The sequence below is a fragment of the Sinocyclocheilus grahami genome, unplaced genomic scaffold (genome assembly GCF_001515645.1).
Source record: "Sinocyclocheilus grahami isolate Dianchi unplaced genomic scaffold, SAMN03320097.WGS_v1.1 scaffold1520.1, whole genome shotgun sequence".
Classification (NCBI taxonomy): Eukaryota; Metazoa; Chordata; class Actinopteri; order Cypriniformes; family Cyprinidae; genus Sinocyclocheilus; species Sinocyclocheilus grahami.
The window spans coordinates 52,256-59,980 of record NW_015506699.1 but is presented as its reverse complement, the minus strand read 5'-3'; the positions used below and the strand labels follow the sequence as shown (position 1 = coordinate 59,980).

Below are 7,725 nucleotides of genomic sequence, written 5' to 3'. Positions count from 1 at the left end.
ATATATATATATATATATATATATATATATATATATATATATATATATATATATATATATATATATATATATATATACTATAAATTAGTAGAAAATGTATTTACATAAATGTTTTGCAGAGGTGTAAAGAGTACCTAAAAAAGTAGAGATACAGATACAGGAGGCTAACAAGCTTAACAAGATAAGACACACACTGACTACAAACACCTCAGGAGACAGGAAGTGACGTAAAAGTCCAAGACAAGGCACAGAGAGCATGTAACAAAAACAAGAAAGAGCTGATTTTTGAGGGGAGCAATCACGTTTATTTTATAAAACCAAAATAAAACTCAACACCTCAAAATTACAAAACAAAACAAAACACAACAATATCCTTCAAAAAGGTCTCAGTATAACGGATAGATAAAATGATGTTAAGTAAAATGAAAAAGTCAAAGCACTCTTGCACAGGATGTGCTGGTTTCAGCCTCATCGCTGGCTGCAGTCATGTCCTCATCTCATACACAAAACACATGCGATTCAAGTAACTCGTATTCACATAAAGCAGTCTCACTGACACATGTGTGAGGAAGGGCAAAACACACAAGATCTAGGACTTGCAGTGCCCTGTAGTTGGGGATATCACGTCTTTTGTAGCAGAAGTAAACTGCTGCAGAAAAAGCTAGGTGCCATGCAAAATGTAATGTGTAACTGCAACACTCATTTCTAATGTAGTGGAGTAAAGTAGTTACATTTACTCAAATACTTCACACCTCTGATGTTCTGAAACACATTTTACCAAATATATTTATATAGCAAATATATGTTTAAATATGTTTCAAAATATACAAAAAAATTGCCATATATATATATATTCTCTAAAATGTGTTTCAAAACATATTTACACAAATATGTTTTCTCATTTGTTTTGTATATTTTTGAAAATATATTTGAAGAGTTCAGATTCAAAAGCCTCTAAGTGGCGTTTAAAATTTTCTTCTAAATGAGCATTTTTATCAGGCTCCTATGTTTACGTTCAGTTAATTCACTTTAATGGCAATGACAAGAACCTATTTAACCTATTTTATTTATGCCATTAAAGTGAAATTACTGACCCTGCACATAGGAGACTGATAAAAATGCTCATTTTAGAAGAAAATTTCAAACAGCACTTAGAGGCTTTTGAGTCTGAACTCTTCATTTATACATTTAAAATATATTTAAAAATTAAAAAAATGGCCAAAAATATATTTTCTGAAATATGTTATAAAATATATTTACATAATATTTTGATATATATATATATATATATATATATATATATTCTGCTTTCAAGTTTATTTAAAGTTTTAGTAATTTTGTTGTGTGTTTTCGTAATTAGTTTAGTTTTAGTTATTTTAGTACATCAAGTTAAACTAACTGATATAAAAAATATATATATAATAATAATTAACAAAAATAAAAATAATATTATACAATATATAAATTATAATAATAATATAATAATACATGTGTATATATATATATATATATATATATATATATATATATATATATACTCTAAAATGTGTTTCAAAACATATTTACACAAATGTTTTCTCATTTTTAAAAATATATATATAAATATACAAAATAAAAATATATTTATTTGTATTTTATTATATTTATTATTTATATTTATTACATAATAAATATATTTTCATAATATTTACAAAACATATTTTCTATCTTTTCTATGAATATATATTTTTCTTTCTATACATATAAAATTAAAAATATATTTCAACCTCTATATTGATTAAACTTCAGAAAGGAACAATAATGCAATATTTAAAATTATTAAACATCATTAAATCATTATAAAACTACTTTTGATTTCTAGCAGGCCAACTGCTTTTTTTTTTTTAATGCAGGCTACTGAAATTTATTTTCTTGTCCCTGAAATACATTTAGGAATATATAATGTTGTGTGTGTGTGTGTGTGTGTGTGTGTGTGTGCACATATTGTCATATGAGAAATTACATTATTTATTTTTTTACACTGAACAAAAGTTGTTGGGTGATTTAGCAGTGCTTGCTGGGGTTATTTTCTGTGTTAACTGTCCCTCCTCAAAGACCCGCCCTACTTAGTTACTGTTGCTATGTCTGACAAGCCATGCTGCTCTCACGCTACACATGATGTTCTCACGCAGTGAACAATACATCGCAGAGCAAAGAGGAAACTGACAACATGCCGACAGACAAGACAGGTTACTTCTGATATGAAGCGAAACTTTCAAATTTGGTCATTTTTTAAGAAATGTAAACAATACCATTTTGTGGCTCTTTAATGTGTTGTGACAGATCGCTGTATTGCCTCAGTTCAAACAGCACATTAAATAAACATTAATGAACATCAGGAGGTATTTCATTTAAACTGCGGAAAGATGCCAATACACACAATTGTTCATGTTTAAGTCCACCGAAGTGAATCTACTCTCCTGTCTGATTTGTTTGTCAGACACCGTGGCAGATTCTGCATTATTATTAGTCAAATCGCCCGTCAATCAAGCTCTCTGTGAGAAACTGTAAATAATCCAGAATATTTGCTTGAACATTAAAATCACACTTTCTCCATCAAAGAGTTGCATTGTGGGAAGTGTAGTGTGTGTGTGTTTAGCTAAAGCCTCACAGCTCTTCCTGTAGCTCTGGTTGAACTTCCTGTTTGGTAAGTAACTGCTGCAGACATCCAGAGGCGGACAATCCAGGGGTCAGAAAGTAAAAGTCCTGCCATATGTTTATTCCACCCATGAACTCAGCAGCTGATTTCAGCAGAGGAGGAACCAAGTCATTCCTTTCAAGTCACAAACGAGTCTCGAGTCAAATCCCAAATCCTCAAAGAGTTAAAGTTAATGAGATAATTAAGTGACTAATTAAATGATGATTGTGCATTAGTGATGAACACCTGCTGTTATTGAGAATTACAGAGGATCAGATGTTGATGTTTTATTGGTTAAAATTATGTCACCATCATGGAGATCAGTGTTTGCTTTAGTTGTGCTCTTGACCCTTGACTTCTTGTCTCAGGTCTCTCTTTGTAATTAATGCACATAGTAGTGGAAGGCAGTGAGATCAGTGCTATAAGTTAACAGCTGTTAGCTGTTATCAAATGATGAGAAAATTATCAGGGACCAACCTGTTCATATCCACGCTAGCTTCTTTGTTTTTTATGTGTTTAGATTTTAAATGACTGATAATGTACAGCATGCAATGGAAGTCCTTCTCTAATAGTTATATGAAATCGATGTTGAAATTGTATTATACAAGTAATAATTAATGCCAGTATGATAAAGACACACACAGACATCAAGAACCAGCATATGAATCTCAACAAAGGTGACAATCAACAAAATGCTTCATGCTGCAATGCATGCTGGGTAACACCATAGTAAAAGCTCCCATCATGCACTGCAGCATGAATAATTGTCACCACTGTTGAGGATCATATGATAAGTGTTCATGTCTAAAAGCCTGAGCAATAGATTACCTCTGTTTTTCAATATTTAAGCATCATGGTTGCATTTGTTTGATAGGCCTTTTTTCTGTTCTGTAACAGCTGAATGTTAGTCAATACACCAAAGAGAGACACCTTCACAATAGTCACTCAAGTGAGTTAAAAGCTGAACATGTAAGCTGCTTCCTCAAGCTTTTAAGTTGGCAATGTGCAAATGCACAAATATTTATTGGTAAACAATACTGTAATTGTTTAAAAGCAACTAACTCTGTATTATCAATAGGGTCAAGAGCACAACTAAAGCAAACACTGATCTTCATGATGGTGTCATAATTTTAACCAATAAAACATCAACATCTGATCCTCTGTAATTCTCAATAACAGCAGTGATTTGCTTTTAAGCAGTTACAACATTGTTTTACAACAAACATTTGTGCATTTGCACATTGCCAACTTAAAAGTTTGAGGAAGCAGCTTACGTGTTCTGTTTTTAACCTCTATAGTGTATTGACTTACATTCAGCTGTTACAGAATAGAAAAAAGGTCCTATTAACCGAATGCCACCATGATGCTTTAATATTGACTAAAAAAGGAAATATATTGTTCAGGCTTTTAGACATGAACACTTATCATATGATCCTCAACAGTGGTGACAATAATTATTCATGCTGCAGTGCATGATGGGAGTTTTAACTATGGTGTTACCCAGCATGCTTTGCAGCATGAAGCATTTTGTTGATTGTCACCATTGTTGAGATTCATATGCTGGTTCTTGATGTCTGTGTGTGTCTTTATCATACTGGCATTAATTATTACTTGTATAATGTAGTTTCAACTTCGATTTGATATAACTATTAGAGAAAGACTTCCATTGCATACTGTACATTATCAGACATTTAAAATCTAAACACATAAAAAAAATACAAAAAAGAAGCTAGTGGATATTAAAAGGTTGGTCCCTGATAATTTTCTCATCATTTGATAACAGCTAACAGCTGTTAACTTATAGCACTGATCTCACTGCCTTCCACCACTATATGCATTAATTACAAAAAGACCTGAGACAAGAAGTCAAGGGTCAAGAGCACAACTAAAGCAAACACTGATCTTCATGATGGTGACATCATTTTAACCAATAAAACATCAACATCTGATCCTCTGTAATTCTCAATAACAGCAGGTGTTCATCACTAATGCACAATCATCATTTAATTACTCACTTAATTATCTCATTAACTTTAACTCTTTGAGGACTTGGGATTTGACTCCAGACTCGTTTGTGACTTGAAAGGAATGACTTGGTTCCTCCTCTGCTGAAATCAGCTGCTGAGTTCATGGGTGGAATAAACATATGGCAGGACTTTTACTTTCTGACCCCTGGATTGTCCGCCTCTGCCTAATACTTATATTTTGATAAAGCTAATTGTTAGTATTAGCATCTCGGTGGCAGCTGCTTTTAGGAGCCTCCGTTATATGTTGCTTGCAAGGATTGATCATAATATAAATCTACTTTTGAATGTCAATGAATGGAGAAAGATGCTCTTTTGGCAGCAGATCAGTGCAGTTACAGCATCTACCAGCAGAAGTGAACAGATCAAACTAACCACACAAACCTTGAGCTCAACATACAACAAGAAGAGGCTATATATTTATACATGGACAGACATACAACAATAAAATAAAATGAATATCAAAATACACTTGCAGTCCAGAATAGCATGGTTTAATTTGTCCATTAAGCTGCAGATTGCAAGTAACTCATGAGACTCAACTTCAGAAATGAATACAGAGATTAATTTAAATGTATTAATCCATATTTGTGCATATCAGCTGCAAACATACAAAGAACAATTATAACAATGATAAACATAATACAAAAAGATTGAGTAAAGCCAACAAAATGAGGTCAATTATGACTGATTTCCAGTAAAATAATGAAAATTATGAGAAGGATGAAGATGATTTCTCTTGGTTCTCAACATGCTCATAAATGCATTATATTAATGGTGCTTGCAAAATCATGCACCCTGATGCCAAACTGTACATATTTAGTATCATATTATATATGATGCTATATTATATTAGCTAAATTGAACTGGTTTGTGTTGTGGAGTTGATGAAGAGATGCTGGAGTCTCACTGACGGGTCTGTAGAGTCACATATGACACAAGTTTAGGAAACACAGCTGTAAACTACAGTGGTTTCTGTGTCTCTGGCATTATGACGTCCAGCTTCTTTGATCTACAGTCATAAAAAATAAGAATTAGTTAATTAACAGAGAAAACTACTCAACTAAAGTGAATGAGTTTAATGTTATAACACATATTCAGCATCAAAATACTGTAAATCACCGCAGTCACAGTCTTTTTCATCATCATCATCAAAATGCTGAGCAAGAGATGAAACCCTGACTGTGTTTTAGAGAAACTGCTAATGAAATACAGCTGTAAGACATTTTAAATCCAGTTTCTGAAGACTCACCTGTTCATAAATCACTGGATTAAACTCTTCGATGGAGGACGACAGCAGACCTGCGCAACAGATCAGTGTAAGTCTTTATTAAATGTTTTCTTCTTTAAAACTATTCATCATTTAATCCAGTGCTCATGCATGTCAACCTAAACCCGACCGAATGCAATCTTCAGTATTCTGTTTAAAACATTACCTTTATTCTTCTTTTTCTTCCATACAGCCACTAAAATCAATGGAAGTCCTATCAGGAGTAAAACCAATGCTTCTGCAGTGATGATAATCACCAATGAACCTGAAAAACACCAGAGGAAAACATTGTCTGAAATACTGTAAAAACAGAAACAACCATCAGCATCAGAACAGGAACTGGTTTACAGAATGAATGAGTGAAAGTCTTGGATGAAATTAGACAGATATAAGACTTATTGAAAGTCATGTTGCCATGACAACAGTTCATCAGAGCTTTCACTTCCTGTTCTGATGAACAATGTTACATTAAGTGCACTTCGTGTGAGATAGATGCAAAGAGCAGAAGCTGATCTGACCTGGTGAGGAGATGTGATGATCTGTGATCGTGATGGTGCTGGATTGAAGCTTCGTGTCTGATGTGGTCAAATGAGGCAACGTGTTTGAAAATGAGCTCAGAGTGTGATCTGAAAGTAAATATAGACTGAGCTGCTATACTGACACAATAAATATAAAAACTGGAAATTGGAAATGTAATATTAAATGTCCAGCACCTGGATGGAGGGTGGATGTTGAGATCTGGACAGGCCTTGTTTTCTGTGGAGCTGAAAAAACAATGGAGAGCCGTCACACCGTTCAAATAAAACAACTGCATTTATAAAGCCATCATCATCTATAGCAGTGTTTCTCAACCCTCGTCCTGGGCGCCCCCCAGCACGGCACATTTTTTGTCTCTCCCTAATCAAACACACCTGATTCAACTCATTAGCTCATTATAAGAAACTCCAGGACCTGAAATGGGTGTCAGATAAGGGAAACATACAAAATGTGCAGTGTTGGGGGATGCCCAGGACCAGGGTTGAGAAACACTGATCTATCGCATGAATCATTGTGAATATAGTGGATCTTCTAACGATGTAGCAAGTACATCGGGTGTTATGAGAAGTGTTCCCGGTTCCGGTTGACCTAATTAATGCAGCCTAAAAATCCTTTAACGCATTTGAATATTAGAAGCGTATTAGTGTGTTATGTGTAAGCCATTTTAAAGAGATGGGTCTTTAATCTAGATTTAAACTGACAGAGTGTGTCTGTCTCCCGAACAATGTTAGGTAGGTTATTCCAGAGTTTGGGCGCTAAAAAGGAGAAGGATCTGCCGCCCCAGTTGATTTTGATATTCTAGGTATTATCAAATTGCCAGAGTTTTGAGAATGCAGCAGACGTGGAGGACTATAATGTAACAAGAGCTCTTTCAAATACTGAGGTGCTAAACCATTCAGGGCTTTATAAGTAATTTGCAAGATTTTAAAATCCATACGATGTTTAATAGGTAGCCAGTGCAGTGTTGACAGAACTGGGCTAATATGGTCATACTTCCTGGTTCTAGTAAGAAACTCTAGCTGCTGCATTTTGGACCAGCTGGAGTTTGTTTATTAAGCGTGCAGAACAACCACCCAATAAAGCATTACAATAATCTAACCTTGAGGTCATAAACGCATGGATTAAGATTTCTGCATTTGACATTGAGAGAATAGGTCGTAATTTAGATATATTTTTGAGATGGAAAAATGCAGTTTTACAAATGCTAGAAACGTGGC

The 7,725-nt window shown here is 33.9% G+C and overlaps 1 protein-coding gene and 1 long non-coding RNA gene across 2 annotated transcripts in view; both read right to left on the bottom strand.

Annotated features, from left to right (window-relative positions):
- Window positions 1-7,725, bottom strand: part of LOC107570910 (CMRF35-like molecule 9) — a 49,666-nt gene that overhangs the window by 3,732 nt on the left and 38,209 nt on the right. The window lies entirely within an intron of this gene.
- Window positions 5,298-6,819, bottom strand: LOC107570911 (uncharacterized). The gene is made up of 5 exons (XR_001607105.1): window positions 6,685-6,819; window positions 6,490-6,597; window positions 6,138-6,236; window positions 5,954-6,003; window positions 5,298-5,713 (listed from the first exon to the last, which is right to left on the bottom strand). It is a non-coding gene; the product is annotated as an uncharacterized lncRNA (long non-coding RNA).